This window comes from Equus przewalskii, chromosome 22, assembly GCF_037783145.1.
Source record: "Equus przewalskii isolate Varuska chromosome 22, EquPr2, whole genome shotgun sequence".
NCBI lineage: Eukaryota > Metazoa > Chordata > Mammalia > Perissodactyla > Equidae > Equus > Equus przewalskii.
In genome coordinates this window covers 26,117,604-26,135,208 of record NC_091852.1, presented here as the reverse complement: position 1 = coordinate 26,135,208, position 17,605 = coordinate 26,117,604, and the positions used below count along the sequence as shown (strand labels likewise).

General features: G+C 42.3%; 1 long non-coding RNA gene across 3 annotated transcripts in view; it reads left to right on the top strand.

The window, feature by feature from the left end:
• LOC139078574 (uncharacterized) overlaps positions 1 to 17,133 on the top strand; it is a 28,844-nt gene extending 11,711 nt beyond the window's left edge. For 2 of the 3 annotated variants that reach the window (XR_011531589.1, XR_011531588.1), the window contains exons 2-3: positions 9,509 to 9,612; positions 10,503 to 16,030. This is a non-coding gene — a long non-coding RNA (uncharacterized lncRNA). Of the gene's footprint in view, positions 1 to 9,508; positions 9,613 to 10,502 lie in introns of all 3 variants that reach the window. The other variant, XR_011531590.1, reaches the window with a different exon arrangement.
• The last annotated feature ends 472 nt before the right edge of the window (positions 17,134 to 17,605 follow it).

Here is a 17,605-nt window from a genome sequence, read left to right as displayed (position 1 = left end):
GCCTTTAGTTTGTCATTCTCAACCCTAGACTGCACCCTGATTCCTTCTAACTTTGCCATAATGGCACACAGGAAGGGCCCAAGCCCTGCCTCCGAGAAAACAGTTTCTGTGAGCTTAACTTCATTTGGAACATCGAGGACAAGAGGATTACCTCTCTGGCAGCTTTGGTCCTTAGTCTAATTGATCATTTCTTGTTTTCCTATGAACTCTTTGGCTGCACTCCTTGCTTTCTTCAAGACTCTTGATTAAAGGCACTTTCTGTTTTTGCTGCTTGTCTTCCTCGAATGTTAACATGGAGATAAATGTTAGGTTCAGGAATGTAGTTGTTTACCCCTGCATTATCTTATATTGGTAAAAATCTGAAACAAACTAAATGCCCATACTGAGGCTAGTTAAATAAAATATGATTACCCATAAAATGGAACTCAATGCAGCCAGTAAAACATTATAGAATAATAATTCTGTCATGGAAGACTGCTACAAATATAGCTCAGTTAGAAAAAAGAGGGCAACCAAACTGTGTGTTTAGCATGTTGCTACTTTAAAAGTTATACACACTCAAACACATTTTCAAACATACATTTAAAACTTTAGATACACACCAAAATATCAAGAGAAGTAAAGTGATTGGACTTTAGAGCTTATTACTTTTTTTTTATTTTTTTTATTTTAAGATTTTATTTTTTTCCTTTTTCTCCTCAAAGCCCCCCGGTACATAGTTGTATATTCTTCATTGTGGGTCCTTCTAGTTGTGGCATGTGGGACGCTGCCTCAGCGTGGTCTGATGAGCAGTGCCATGTCCGCGCCCAGGACTCGAACCAACGAAACACTGGGCCGCCTGCAGCAGAGCGTGCGAACCTAATCACTCGGCCACGGGGCCAGCCCGAGATTATTACTTTTTAATTTTGTTTCCTCTTTTTTCCAACACTGAGCTCGAGGTCATTTATTTATTTTTTTTAAAGATGTTATTTTTCCTTTTTCTCCCCAAAGCTCCCTGGTACATAGCTGTATATTTTTAGTTGTGAGTCCTTCTAGTTGTGGCATGTGGGATGCCACCTCAGCATGGCCTGATGAACGGTGCCATGTCCGCACCCTGGATCCGAAAGGGTGGAACCCTGGGCCACCGCAGTGGAGTGTGCGAACTTAACCACTTGGCCATGGGGCCGGCCCCCTCAAGCTTATTTTTTAATTAGAAGTCATTAAAAATAACATAAAATCTCCATGATTTCTCCAAAAATGCAGCCTATTATTTGGTTTCACTTCTCCCAAAGATAAGGATGTAGGGTGCTTTGGGGAAGTTTAGTATTTTTTTTAATTAATTAGTTTATTTTGGGGAGGTTGGGGGTAAAGAAGATTGGCCCTGAGCTAACATCTGTTGCCTATCTCCCTCTTTTTGCATGAGGAAGATCTGTGTCAATCTTCCTCTATTTTATATGTGGGTTGCCTCCACAGCATGGTGTGATGAGCAGTGTGTGGGTCCACGTCCAGGATCTGAACCCATGAACCCCAGGCCACCAAAGCAGAGCACGCAGATGTAACCACTATGCCACCGGGCTGGCCCCAGTATTTTTTTTTTTAATTGATCATTTTCCCTTTAAATCACTATCATCTAGTTCAGTTCTTATAAAATTGAATCAAATCAATTACTTAGCACCTATTGTATCTAACTTAGATATTTGAAAGTCTTGGTTCAGGTCTCAATAGTGTCATTCATTTCAAGGACATTAATATGCAGAGGGTTTTGTTTCATTAGTGCAGTAGTTCTCAAGCAAGGACACCATGGACATCTATGAGTAAACCAGAGTTTGTGGGCTGTTTCTGGGATTTCCAAAAGTTTAACAGGCACTGGGGTATAGATAAAGAAGCATAGAGTTTGACTTTGATAGACATGGGTACGAATCCTAATTCTTTTCTCAACTAGCTTCAGAAAACAAGGCAAGTTAAACTATCTAGGCCTCTATTTTCTTATCTTTAAAATGGGCATAGCAATATTAACTCAGAGGGTTATGGGAAGACCTGAAGTAGAGTATGTCTGTGTAACGAGACTGATGCATGAAAGGTGTTCAAATAAACAGCCATGTTCTCCTCACTCTCCTCCACAACAGAAACCACATGTACCTACAAGGAGGATTCACAGGATAATTCAAATCTCTCATTTCTTTGATTTTGGTTGCAATTATACCAGTTCCCTATGGGATCATTTCTGTTAGAATTTTAGGAAAATTTCCAGTTCCTCAGTTACCACCTCATTGCTGTCGAAAGTTCCATTGTACTTTTGGTACTCAAAATTCCCCAAATTTTTAGGACACTTCTAGCTTTTTGAAGTGAACACTAGATGGCAGCCTTCAGGCGGGATTGTCCGTATCAGACCAACTGGGGTGCCCCCCCTCCACCCCCCCTCACCCCCAACAAAATAAAAGTCCAGGGATCTTTCTGTTGTCTTAGTTCGAACAGCAATTGAGGGACAGTATTTGACAGTATTTGGCAGGGACTAAACTAAAAGAAGTACATTTGGGAGAGAAGGAGAATAATAGTGAAAGCTTATATAGTATTTACTTGTGCCAGGCACTGTTCTAACCACTTAGATACGGTAAAACAACGAGTCAATCAATTAACAAACAAAATCCTAGCGCACAAACCAGCCCCCTCTCTGTATATACTGAACTTCTTAGAAAAAATAAATACAAAGCGATTTCATCTTTGTCATAGTGGATGGGCAAGTAGTTCTTTTATCAATCTCTTCCTTTTTTCTCATCTTTTCCTCCTTTATTAAATATTTTCATTCGTATTTTGAACAAAACAAATATTTCTCAAGTATGTACTGTGTTCAAGGTACTATGTGTCAGTTTGGGGCCAGGGATGGGAAGGTAAAATAATTCATATAAGATAAGCTTCTAACCCTTAAGGACACCACACACTGAAGAGGAAAGAGGACACATATGTTGGCATTGTAGGGCAAGGTGGGGTGTGCAATTTGCGCATTTTGTTCTCACAAAAGAAGTTCTATTGGACAGCAAAGGAGGTATGAATAATTTTATATTGGGATGAGCAGAGAGAGAGAGAAAAGGCATTAACATTTATTGAAAACATACTAAATGCCAGGACCCTGGTAGGCACTTTATAAACAGCATTTAATTTATGAAAATTAATTTTCTTTTATTTTTAATTTATGTTAAGTGATTGTTAACATTCCCATTTTCAGGTGCAGAAATTAGTCTTAGGAGGGTAGTAAGCTGCCCACAGGTATCCAGATAGAAAGGGTAGAATTAGCCATTGTGGATGAGTAACAATTGCTGCTCTTTGTTTCAATTTGAAAAGAGAATGCAAGGGCTGGTGGGGTGGCGTAGTGGTTAAGTTCACGTGCTCCACTTCAGTGGCCCAGGGTTCGCCAGTTTTGATCCCAGGCGTGGACGTACACACCACTTATCAAGCCATGCTGTGGCCTGCATCCCACATATAAAATAGGAGGATGGGCACAGACGTTAGCTCAGGGCTAATCTTGCTCAAAAAAAATAAGAGAGAGAGAATGCAGATATATTTTCAGGATATAAAGTAATAGAGTGCATTATAGGATGGGGGGGGGGGTTTGATAGGCCAGATGGAGGTAGAAGGTCTAGGCACAGCATGAACAAAGACACAGAGGCCAGAGGAGGTGGGGCTGCAATAATAAATATTCAGGCGGATAGAAATGTGTGTAAACAGTGTCTTTTTTAAAGGGCAAGAAAAGAGAGTCTGAAAATCTGCCTGGAAATGGAAGGTACCAGTGAGGTAGAATCTTTTAAACAGAGTTCTCCATCTGACCCAGCATCCTGCTCTAGTTCATTCAGCCCTGGTTTGTGTTTTCCCTGTTGCATTCTGCTTTCTGATCTTATCCAGAGAACTCAGAGAGGTGAGGGACATCAAATTCAGGTCCCCCGTACCTGAAGAGTTTTGATTTCTTCACTTCAATACACACTTTGTTTTGTTTTGTTTTTGTGAGAAAGAGGGGCCTTGAGCTAACATCTGTGCCGATCTTGCTCTATTTTATGTGGGATGCCACCACAGCATGGGTTGACAAGCGGTGCTAGGTCTGTGCCTGGATCCGAACCTGCAAACCCCGGGCCGCTGAAGCAGAGTGCGCAAACTTAACCACTACGCCACTGAGTGGGTCCTTCAACACACACTTTTTGACTCCAAAGCCAACTACACGCCAAGCACTAGGCTGTACAGTGACTGTTATATTTCGCCTTTTATATGGGGCCGATTATATGGGGTCCCTGCCTCGAGTCCTTCCCTCCAAATCCCTATTAAATTGGCCATTCGTAGAGGATCTTAGTGTCGATGCAAAATAACAAATAACTATTCTGTAGATAAGAGAAAGAAGATGAGTTTTACTTGAGCCAGAGTGAGGATTATAACCCAGGAAGGCCTTAGAAAGTGTTCGGAGAAGCATGCTTTTCACTACAGTCATACATCTTTTTAGAGCAAAGAACATACATTAAACACATCCAGGATACATTTTCATCAAAGTTTCAAAGATGTATTTAGTTGAAAATTAGCAGGTCAACATGATCCTGATGTTGGGAAAGGGACTAATCCAGGTTAGTTACCAATAGGGCATTGCCAACAGAGTGTGGGAGGGGAAGTATACATTCTTATCTTAAGAGACTGCAGGGGTGGGCCCGGTGGCGCAGCGGTTAAGTGCGCACATTCCGCTTCTCGGTGGCCCAGGGTTCGCCAGCCCGGATCTCTGGTGCAGACATGGCAACAGCTTGGCAAAAAGCCATGCTGTGGTAGGCGTCCCACGTATAAAGTAGAGGAAGATGGGCACAGGTGTTAGCTCAGGGCCAGTCTTTCTCAGCAAAAAGAGGAGGATTGGTGGCAGTAGTTAGCTCAGGGCTAATCTTCCTCAAAAAAAAAAAGAGTGCATTCTCTATTTATTTTTTAGTAATTTTTTTTTTTTCTGAGGAAGATTAGCCCTGGGCTAACATCTGCTGTCAATCCTCCTCCTTTTGCTGAGGAAGACTAGCCCTGAGCTAACATCCGTGCCCATCTTCCTCTACTTTATATGTGGGACACCTACCACAGCATGGCTTGCCAAGGGGTGCCATGTCCGCACCCGGGATCTGAACCTGCGAGCCCCGGGCTGCTGAAGCAGAATGTGCGAACTTAACTGCTGAGCCACTGGGCTGGCCCCTACATTCTTCAGTGGTTAAGCAGATGAACTATGTATGTTTGATAGGCCATCAGTCAGGCTTTTTAGTTCAAGCCGAATCAGTTTTGAACCCAAATAGTTACTCCATATGATGCGGGCTCGGCAAGCCAAGGAGTCAAAAGAAAGATTTCTCAGCCTCTCAGGGTCTGGTAGTAGTGCTCCTTTATTCAGAGAATAGCATGGAGTAGCACGGGGACAGGACCCACGGGCAGTGAAGAGCTGCAATGGGTTGAGGGTAGGGATAAATTTATAAGGCATAGGTATGTGAGTTATTTCTTTACAAGACAAAGGAAAGATTATGTAAAAAAGTCATTAAAATGGTATCAGTGCAGGTGGGGTCTGGTTATTGGCTGGTCCTATAACTTTGGATACAAATCTGGTCAAATCAAGTCAGGATGTCCTATACTTCCCAGAGGATAATATAGATCGGTATGTAGGGCAGGACGCCTTGGACTTCTCTGCCTGGGGCAGCCTTGATCTGCATCACATATACCTCAATATGTGAAAATCTCTTGTCAGTAGGGAACATGTGGGCTGCTCCCTTTATATTTTCTTGTGCATACAGAGTAGTTAAAGCATGGACTTTAGAGTTAGACAGACCTACATTTGATGAAGTGGGGTAAGAGAAAAGTGAAAATCCCAGCAGTAGAGCCCAGATTCTGAAGAAGCTTGTCAGGTTGACAGCAACACTGTGCTGACAGCTTTCTGTCTCTGTGTGCTTCAATCGATATGTGGGCACAGCCTCGGGTTGCCACAGCCCGTAAAGGTACATGGCGTCTGCTCGTGTGTCTGGGATGTCTTCAGCATGACTGACATCTGATCTCTCCTGACCATGAGCTTCTCTGACCCTCAAACAGTCCTCTTTCATGCTGGATTGATTAATATAGAGAAGAGTTGATGATTAAAAGAAAGACTGCATGCCCCAAATAAGGGAATTATGAAGTAACTGCCAATGAAAATGTTACAGGAGCAGGACCCCGCAGGGGAGTGAATGAAATCAGGCTGCGCTGAAGTGGAAATTTGAATTAAAAAGGGAAGATACATCTGCAGTGTGCAGGCTCCTGGTCATCCTTTTCCTCAGGACAGAGGCTAACACTCATGGTGTTTCTGCAGTGGGAAGACCCTGGGGGGAGCGGCCTTTGGAGACTGAGTCAGTTCCTCTTAGGACCTGCTTATTACTCCTTATAGCTGAGAGAGAACCCAGGCCCAGCTCAGTTCTCCTGCAACCCTGCATCTGCCCTTGGGACTCAACGCCCAGAAATGGAGGAGAATCCTAGTCCTAGAATGAGGTCAGAGTCAGAGACTGGGGAGTCCCGAGGATTCCCAGCGGGATGTCAAGGAGCCAGAATGCCACAGTGGCATGGCCCATTCTGATTCCATTTGGGTAGTTGTGGTATAATAAGAAATATATTTGTTTTTTGTTCCCAGTTCCTGGCATAGAGCTCCTAAAACCCTTGGAAGCTCCAGAGTGATGAGCATCTTATGGTATTCATAAGGCACCCCTTTTGAGCACACCTAAGTTTATGCTGATGAGATGGTTTAAGGTGGAGCCCCTCAATAGCCTCAGGATAGGGCAGGTCACTGGAAAGATGTCGTGATTAGAGAGTTGGAACTTTCAGCCCCACCCAGTGACCTCCAGGAAGGGAAAGACAGAGGCGGGCTGCAGATTGAGCGCTATGAAAAGTTTTGAACAAGATTTGATGAGCTTCTGGGTTGGTGAATACATCTATATGGAGGGAAGGTGGCGCACCCCAGTTCAACGGGGACAGAAGCTCCTGCATTTGGGACCCTTCTCGGCCCTGCCCTAGGTACCTTTTCATCTGTGTGTTTGTCTGTATCTTTTATAACATCCTTTATAATAAACTGGTAAACATAAGGAAGTGTTTCTCTGAGTCCTGTGAGCCACTCTAGGAAATTAATCGAAACTGAGGAGGGGGTTGTGGGAACCTCCAATTTATAACTGGTCAGTCAGAAGCACAGGTGACAGCCTGGACTTGCAATTGGCTTGCGAAGTCAGGGCAGTCTTGTGGGACTGAGCCCTTAACCTGTGGGATCTGATGTTATCTCCAGGTAGATAGTGTCAGAATTGAGTTAAATTTGTAGGACACCCAGTCAGCATCCCCTGAGAACTGGAGAATTGCTTGGTGGTGTTGGAAAACACTCCAGGAGTCGATGCCTAAGGCTGAGCTGGACACATAGCTTTGGCAATGACTGACCTGGTTCTGGCCCCAAATCCCTTCCACTTCATCCTCTGTGGCAGGCCTTGACCTACCCGACTCAGAGTAATCCAGTAATCTGGTCTCTAAACAGGGGAAATACTTAGAAGCTTAGTTTTCTTGCATAGCCTGGGGTAGAGGTGGGTGGTGACCCATCTGGACCTTATTTCCTGGTTCCAGGAACTGGCATTTTGCCTGGATTTTTAGTAGTGGGCACTCTGCATCATTCAATGACCCTGCCACCCAAATTATTTAAAGTGGATTTTCTATTACCCCGGTGTTTCTAGGGCCTGACCAACTCCTTGCAGCATTGGAGTTTATCCCCAAATTAAAGGACCTTTTCTTTAGAGTTACTGCTTGCTAGGACATCTGCCTATTACAGCTTTAAAAAAAAAGAGAAAGAAGAAAAAGGCTGCCTGAGGCCAAGCTCTGGCTGCTGGTAGTGAAAGGTCTCCCTCCCTACAGTGGCTGTTGCTAACAGCTGAACCTCCAGATTCCAACCTCCTGAAGGATCCCCAGGCCCACCCTATGCCGCCCCGTGAACTGGCTCCATGACCCTTCCCATGCGCAGGCTCTCAAAGCCCCTTCTTGGGAGGCACCACCCCCACCACCAGCCAGTCCCAGCCTGATAAAGTTAGGGGTTTTTATGTTGTGTGTGTTTTCATCTCTACTCTACTCAGCCTTTTTCCTCCTCGTTTTTTTTGCGAGGACTGTATTTGTCTGGGCTCCGGCTTCCCCAGACATATGGATGACCTGTTCATCTGACACAGTATCTCTATATCCAAGGCACTTCCTTTCAAAATGGGTAGAGGAGGTTCTATGTGCTATTCCAGAGGTCATCTTTGGAGAGATAATGGGGTTTGAGGAAGAAAACAACGACATGGTTTATTTGCTCTTTTCACAAGCTAGCCACTGAGTGAACTTTGGAATTGACTCTGTGATACCTGATGGTGTAAAACTCTAACCAGGGAGTGCTGAATTACACCACCATGGCCAGCACTGGCCAGGAAACCCCACATGGAAAGACAGACCTCAGAAGAGGTGGCACATGTGAATGCATCACCCAATGCCACAAGGGTCAGTGTCTGCCCATTTTGAAAACTTCCTCTGTCGCTGTTCCCTCAAGCCACGGTGGGATTTTCCTCCCTTCTTTCATTCTTTCATCACCAGACATCTCAAGCAGATGACTGGAATCTGCTGCATCCCTTCCCTCATCACTCGCTTAACTGCAGCCCTGCACGCACAGGCTCTAGACCTGGGGCACTTGCTCTCTCAGAGGTCACAGGGCTCTCCTCAGTGTAAACTCCAATGGATCTTTTCCTATTTCCCTTTTCCCTGTCCTCTCTGGGGCATACGGGCACAGTGCTCCCACCCACCCCTTCCTGACATTTTCTCCTCTCTGGTCTCTAGGACTTTAGGACATCCCGTGTCTCCTCCCTCTTTCTCAAGATATTTCCTTCAAGGGCTTTGCTTTCTCTCCTCAAAGATTGGACCCTCAAGGTTTGGTCCGATCTGTTTAGTGAAATCCCCTCCCAGAGAGCTTGCTTGGACATAATAGACTAACTCTCTCTCCCCCTGGAAGTTGATGCTTCTCAGGTCTAGATCCCTAGACCTGACTTCTGACCTCCACCTACGTTATCACTGGCCTGCTCTGTCTATCCCTTGAGTACACCTCCCCCCAACTTCCAACTCATCTTTTTGGAAGCAAAGTCAACTTCCTATGCCCTGAACTTGTTCTCCTCCTGGACAGCCCTATTTCCATTAAGTCTGCCAATATCCTCACATTCTAGACTTAGAACCCAGGAGTGACTTTTTAGCATCCCCTTTCTCTTGTTCCTTACCTATAAATAGTAAGAGTCTTCATTATATCTTACTAATATCAAGTACTATTTTTGTTTTAAAAAAAGGTTTAAAAATATTTTCAGGAGTATATTTTCCCACCATGATCCCCCTCCACTAATATTAGTCTTAATTATATACATTTAATTTGTTACTGGGTCAATGTCTCCTTTTTAAATGATTGGATTATTAGCATTTAAATGTCACCTTAAGTACTTCTTCTTCTGATTGTAAGCGTATCCCAACTCCCTTCTCCTAGGCTTGTCTACAAATACAGAGGCTGTTTCCCCACATGCAGGAGTGGCCATGAGACTGGGCCTGACCAGTGAGATTCAAGAGGAAGTCTGCTGACTGATCTATTGGGTGAGGCTTTAAATATATGATGACTCGAGTTTTTAATCCAATTCCTATAGTTTCATTTTTTTTTAAAGATTTTATTTTTCTTTTTCTCCCAAAGCCCCCCGGTACATAGTTGTGTATTTTTAGTTGTGGGTCCTTCTAGTTGTAGCATGCGAGATGCTGCCTCAGCATGGCTTGATGAATGGTGCCATGTCTGTGATCAGGAGCCGAACTGGTGAAACCCTGGGCTGCCGAAGCAGAGTGTGCGAACTTAACCACTGGGCCATTGGGCCAGCCCCCTATAGTTTCATTTTTTTAAGTTGAGATACAATTGACATATAACATTGTATTAGGTTTAGGTGTACAATGTAATGATTTGATAGATGTGTATATTGCGAAATGATCACCACAATAACTTTAGTTAACATCCATCACCACACATAGTTACAAATTTTTTTCTTGTGATGAGAACTTTTAAGATCTATTCTCTCAGTAATTTTCAAATATACAATACAGTATTGTTAACTGTAGTCACCATGCTATACATTACATCCCCAGGACTTACGTATCTTATTACTAGAAGTTTGTGTCTTTTGACCATCTTCATTTATTTTGCCCATTCCCCACCCCCTACCTTTGGCAACCACCAATCTGTTTTCTGTTTCTACGAGTTAAGTTTTCTTTTTTTTAGATTCCACATATAAGTGAGATCATATAGTATTTGTCTTTCTCTATCTGACTTATTTCACTTAGCATAATCCCCTCAAGGTCCATCCACATTGTTGCAAATGGCAAACTTTCTTTCCTTTTTTATGGCCAAATAATATTCCATTGTATATATACACCACATTTTCTTTATCCAATTATCTGTTGATGGACACTTAGGTTGTTTCACCTGTATTTTCTTATTAAAGAAACAGAATAATTTCTACCCGGGAAGTCTACACTTCAACCATGTTCTCAGGGTCCTTTACATCCACCTGGTGTCTCTCTGAGGCAGAGAGACAACTTCATCACCTGCACATCTCAATGGCTTTTGTTGGGAAGAGGAGACCAGGCACAGAAAGCAGATTCTTGGTTACCGAAGTCTGGGGGGAGGCAAGAAGGAGAAGTAACCACCTACTGGGTATGGACTTTCCTTTCGGAGTGATGAAAATATTTTGGAACTAGGTGGTGGAGGGGTTTGTACATATTGTGAATGTATTAAATGCTACTGAATTGTTCTCTTTAAAATGGTTAATTTTATATTATCTGAACTTCACCTTGATTTTAAAAATAAGAGTCTCACTAGCAGAAACATCATTCTGCCCTCCTCAGTGTCCCCAGGAAGAGGAGGAATGGGGAAAGGTGTGGTAGCAGCAGCATGTAGGTAGGTGCATGAGTCACAAACTGATGAAGACCAAGAATTCTCCACGCTCTTTCCTTCTCTCTCGTGTTTTACTTAGGAGTATTCACTGGGAAATGGACTGGCCTCACATCAGAACCAAGAGAAAAGGAAAGAAGTCTGTAGTAACTTAGGAAGAGCAGGTCATAAAAAAATTTCCATTATTCTGAAGGCAGACACAAAACACATATGAATAAAGAGTTAGTTGCTTGATACAAACATAAAGGTTCATTGTTATATAGCTGTTTTTTACATTAAAAATAAAGTTCCCAAATATTGTTCTGACTTGTGTAATTTTGAGAAAGAGGGATTCAGCAACTTAGCCAGAAAAATCACTGCTGTGATTGCTTTCTTTTTATTCACACCATGGAGACCACTCTCTGAAGCCCTTTCCTTGAATCATTGTAGACTCGACTGCTCCCCAGACCCGGAGATCATCTCTTTTCACGAAGAGCTTGTTTGCAAAATGTCCCTCCATACTGAAAGGAAGGTCCTGACTGAACTAAAACTTCTGGGCCCCTTCTCCCCACAGCTGGGACCAGCTGGCCTTTAGCTGCAGGCTCAGCCTGGGTTCTCAGGCCTCGGGACAATTCTAAACTTTGGGCGGGCAGGGCCTGCCTGAGATGTGGTAGCACCCTCTTGAAGCTGATAATTTGTAGTTCCTTTTGATATTTTTTCAACATTTATTTTATGGGAGCTGCACTGGTGCTTTTAGGTAATGTTTGTTCTTGGTGTTCTTTTAATTTTTCCTCGAGGGGGTTGAGCCAGTTGGGTTTCAGCAGGTGTGGAAGTGGCTCCTTACGGAAACCTGCATGAAAGGGTGCCCTGGTGCTGACTCATTCCTGGTGGTTCTAACCCCTAGGATTGGTGCTCAGGCCAGGGCTTGAGTGGCCCCGATCTGGATCTTGCAGGAGGAGTTCTGTGTGGCTTTATATCTTATTCAATGCTTAAGCAACTTGGTGTCAAATCAGCTCTGAGCCTGCCCGTCTGTGGTGTTTAATAATGAAGATATGTATTAGGGCCTCGCTGGGGCAGGGGGCGTGGTGGTGGTGGGGGGAGTGGTGGTGTTGGGGAAGTGGGGGGTGGCTGAAGTACCCAAATATCTACCAGTGTCTCCCTGACATCCATTATCCTGTACCTGACATTCCTCTGAATTTATCATATTCTCAGATCTTTTGAATGATATGGCTTTTGCCATTTTGTATCCAGTGGGCACATATGACAAGATTTCAGCCCAGTAAATGACCAAAGAGGTCTTGATCTTATTGCATCATGTTGATTTACCTAAGTTAGGACATTGTGATGCAAGCGAATAAAAATAGCAATCTCTTTAAATATTTAGGTTTGTGAAGATGAACACTTTGGCAGTACAAGAAGAGGAAAGGAAGGGAAATGAACATTCGTTTATTCATAACTCACCATGATTGTATCTCACTAATGAGGAACAGAGGCGAAGCAAGCTCAAGATCTGCTACAACATCCACTTCCAGACAGTGGCGAAGCCGGGACTCAGCCATGGGGATTGTGGTCAGAGAGCTGAGCTTCTGCTCCCGCCTCACAGCAAATGATCATTTGCTGTGAGGTGGCTCCCTTGCTTGCCCAGAGCACTGATGTCTTTGTATGATATTTTTCCCATTACAAAACACATTAAATTTTAAAAAATAGTAAATTTTATTTAAAAAATTAATTTCAAAGGGAAGAGATAGAACAAGAAAAGTCTGTTTTCTTTTGGATCTATAGAAAGAGCAGTATTTATTCTTTATGCAATGAAATTTACAATCTGAGTGAGGCCTTTCAGAGCCAAGCAGTTATGTTCAGCCAGTGGCTAGCCGTGCATTGAAATCCCATGATGTATACAAGAACAGCCTAGGCCTGAAAGCAAATGCTGTACACACCTGTTTATTTATTTATTTATTTTGGTGAGGAAGATTGGCTCTGAACGAACATCTGTTGCCAATCTTCCTCTATTTTTTGTATGTGAGATGCTGCCACAGCATGGCTTGATGAGAGGTGTGTAGGTCTGTGCCCAGATCTGAACCCATGAACCCCAGGCCACTGAAGTGCAGTGCACAAAGTTAACCATTATGCCACCGGGCCAGCCCTGACATTGTCTGTTTTTAACAGTGAATTAGTGCTCTTCTGGGCTTTGAATCAATCAGTCTTTTGCTTCTGTCCTTCCACACTGCTGTGCTTGCTGCTCAATGAGAAACACTTGAAGGATGATGCGTTTTCTCTACCACCCGTTGCCACAGTCTTCTTTCTGAATCTGCCTTCCTTCTTCAATTGTAATAAATGCAGACACGTATCTACTTCATCATTTGCCCTGTGGTAAATCCAAAGACTGTAGCTAGACACCTGCAGGGCCTCAGCTGAGAGCTGAGTGGATTGTCTGTTTAAAGAAATTCACACTGAGTTGTTAATGAGGCTTGGCAAGACAGTAATTGCTTTTAAAGGAGAAACTGGTTAACACAAATGTATCTATAATTGGTGTATAGTGGGAAGGGACATTTTTGGACAGGGACCACTGGTATTCTTCTCTTCCCTGCTCCCTCACCCCACCCTTAGTTAGCCAAGAAAGAAAATTCAGGTACCAACCTTGCATCTAAGTCCCTTGACAATTCTGCTTCTTTTGGAAAACAAAGCATCACCTGAGAGCTGGGCTTCTAGAATCCGTACGCTGTATGTCTTAATCCTATCTTAAGTAAAAGAGCCCATGGTTTCACAGCATAGCATTAAACCCAGTGCTATAATGCTAGCATTCACGGTGCCAATATCTAGACCTTGTTTAGATGAGAAGAAATATGCCACTATCATTTCAGGTTTTCTGTCTCTTATGACCTAACCTAATCCTAAATCATAAGGTCTGTATATCCAAAAAGGCAGAGATTTTTGGGTAGTGAATCCTTAAAGTAATACTACCAGCCTCTTTGTTGTAGTCCAACTAGTCCCAGTTTCTTTTGAAACAAGATATTAGATGCTAAGTTGAGGTGTCATTTAGTTCTGGTTGCAGAGCAAATCCTGAACGTGAATCCAAGCTTATAATATTTGTAGGTCTAAGCATCCTTAGGGCTTGAGGGATGTTTACTGAATGTTGATTGTGTGCAAGCTCTGTGCCGGGCATGTCAAAGATGCTGCTCTGCCCTTATTCTGCTTTGTGATTTCTGTGGATTTGAGAGCAAAGTATAATGCAGTGAAGGAGAGGAGGGAAAGAAATATTTTGAAGCATTTTCCCAGACGCTTCTTTCTAAGCCTCTCAACTCGAAGCAGTATATTCCTTTTCTGTTTCTACAAGGATGCTCCCAGATAGATACCAGGCGAGCATGGTCTGGGTTCCTGCTCTTGCCTCTCCCTGCCCAGGCTGACAAGGGCCCATTTGTGTGGGGATTACACATCTTTCAAGAAGCCTGCAATATCTCATTTACTTCTCACAGTAACTGCTGGGTACTATGTTCATCTCTGCTTTATAGTCGAAGAGTCGGGTTAAATCCCCCACTTCCCTCACTTGCTCCAGGCATATCCGTCTTTTATTTTATTTTAATTTTATTTTTTTGAGGAAGATTAGCCCTGAGCTAACATCTGCCACCAATCCCCCTCTTTTTCCTGAGGAAGACTGGCCCTGAGCTAACATCTGTGCCCATCCTCCTCTACTTTATACGTGGGACACCTGCCACAGCATGGCTTGCCAGGCGGTGCCATTTCCGCACCCGGGGTCCGAACCGGCAAACCCCGGGCTGGCGAGAAGCAGAACGTGCGAACTTAACTGCTGTGCCACTGGGCCACCCCGAGGCATATCAGTCTTTAGCTGTTCATTTATGGCTGTTCTTTCCAATCCTTTGCCCACGTTATTCCCTCTGCCCGGAAAATGCCTTTCCTCTTACTTGTCATCTGATTGATATTCAGACTTCAGCTTAAATATCACTTCCTCAGCAGCGCCTTCCAGGCATTCTCTACCTAAATTAGGTTGCCCTTATTATTATCTCTCACAGCTCCTGTTTTTTTCTCTTTAGATTGATTACCAGAATTTATATTGAATAATGCAACACAATTTAATATATTATATTGAGCACATACTAGGAGCCAGGCAGCGTTTTAGGCTTTGAGGATACAACAGTGAAAAGGCATTTGTTCTTAACCTCATGGAGCTTCCAATCTAGTGAGGGAGACAGTTGGAAAACATGTCAAGTACACATAGAAGTGTGTCATGTGTCGTGCCAAGGACACATGTAAGTGTAATGAAGTCATGCTATATCCCCTTGCATGACTTGTTTTGGTATGATTTTGGATCAGGTGTCAAGAACAGGTCTCTTTGATGATGTGACATTTAAGCTGGATGAACTGAGGGAACAAGCCTTATCAGGGGAAGAATAATCCAGGCAGAGGGAAAGCAAGTGCAAAGCAAGAAAGCTGGAGCTGAAGGATCTGGGGGAGAGACGCGTATCTACAGATAGGAAAATGGCTAAATGAATTATGTTATATGTTAGGGTATCGCAGAGCTATGAATTATTAATATCACATAGCTATTTACTTTTGTTCATTATTTTGACATATGCAAAACCTATTCCTCTCTATATTCTTTGTGTGTGTGTAGCTACATGTTCTATATTTCTTTTATTTATCTGGAATTTAGTTTGGTGTGAAGTGAAACTCTGAACATTTTTCTAAATTTTTCCTCCTTTTTTACGTATTAAGTTTTTTTTTTTAAAGATTTTTTTTTTCCTTTTTCTCCCCAAAGACCCCCAGTACATAGTTGCGCATTTTTTTTAGTTGTGGGTCCTTCTAGTTGTGGCATGTGGGATGCTGCCTCAGCATGGCTGACGAGCAGTGCCATGTCCATGCCCAGGATTCGAACTGGCGAAACCCTGGCCAGCCGAAGCAGAGTGCGCGAACTTAACCACTTGGCCACAGTGCTGGCCCCTGTATTAAGTTTTTATATATAGTAGGACGGACCTTGGGATGTTGGTTCCATTCATCTGACTGTTGTGTCTTAGGCCAATGTCCCATTACTTTTTTTCCCCCTACTTTATTACAACAAGTTTCCAAACTAAAAGAAAAATAAAAGAATAATATATATATAATGAACACCTATTTCATTGCCTTGATTCAACATTTATATACCATTTGCCTTATTTGGTTTATACGGCTATCTTTTAAGTTTCTGTACTACTTCAAAATAAGTTGCAGACATCATAACCTCTCTCCCTAAATACTTCATACACATCTTGTAAGTATAAGAACACTGCCCTACATAGCCATTATCACACCTAAGATAATTAACAAAAATTCCTTAATGCCATGTAATACCAAGGCTTGCCCTTTTTTTTTTTGAGGAAGACTAGACCTGAGCTAACATCTGCCACCAATCCTCATCTTTTTGCTGAGGAAGACTGGCTTTGAGCTAACATTTGTGCCCATCTTCCTCTATTTTACATGTGGGACGCCTGCCACAGCATGGCTTGATAAGTGGTGCGTAGGTCCTCATCCGGGATCAGAACTGGGGAACCCCAGGCTGCTGAAGTAGAACATGCAAACAACTTCTGCGCCACTGGGCTGGCCCCCCAGTCTTGTCTTTTATAGCTAGTGTTTTGAGCCAGAATTGAATCAGGATTCTTATGTATATCACATTGATGTAATTTTTGAAGTTCTGTCCTCATTAGTCTTTATGGTAAAAAAAAGTCCTAATAATTCTTGTTTCTTATTTCACATAAAATTTAGACCTATTTTGTAAAGTTCCAAAAATTACTATTAGATTTTTATTAGACTTCAAATAAACCTATACGTTATTTTGTGCAGAAGTGATCATTTTTACCATATATAAGTTTTCCTTATAGGATCATCTTATATCTCAATATTTATTAAAATATTATTTAATTTCCTTGGTGTTAAGATTGTTCTTAAGTATTTAGTATTATGTTGCTATTATGAATGCAATTTTTTCTCATTGTATTTTCTAAGTGATCATTGCTGATGTAAAGGAAACGTATTGAAACTCTTATCAGATGTCTTGGAACAGTTATTAGTTCAAATTGTTTTCAGTTGATTATTTTAATTTTTCTAAGGTGTTGTTCACAATGCATCTGCACATCCAATATTTAATTCAGTTTCAAGCTTTAATACAAAGGCTGTGTTTTCCAAAATAATGTTAAATAAACATGTTGATTGTGGACATCCTTGCTTGTTTCTAGATTTGTTTCACAATAATTTTATGATGTTGACTCTTTGTGAAAAATTCTTATTCTCTCCGCTCCATCGAGGACACCTTTCTTGGTCAAATATCCCTTTATCTAACTGATTAGTTTGCAGCTATCTTTAGTTATATTCTAGTTCTGAAAAAAGACTTATATGTTTGATGGGAATGCTCCATATATATGATATTTACACAACATCTAGAGCTGAATTCAAGGAAGCAACTACACAAAAGAGGACCAACTTGGATCAACATTGAGATATTTTCTTCTAGTCATAAGAGTGTGACAATCTTTCCTGAGGTGGGATAGTGGTAAATGAAAACTGTATGTATTTTCCTGAGAAACTCATGTCACTTAACTCTACAGTAAAGTAAGACTACTTTCTTTCTTGTAGATTCCTGGTTATGTAAGATCTCATCCTAAAGACTCTCAGTCAAGGGCTGTTAGA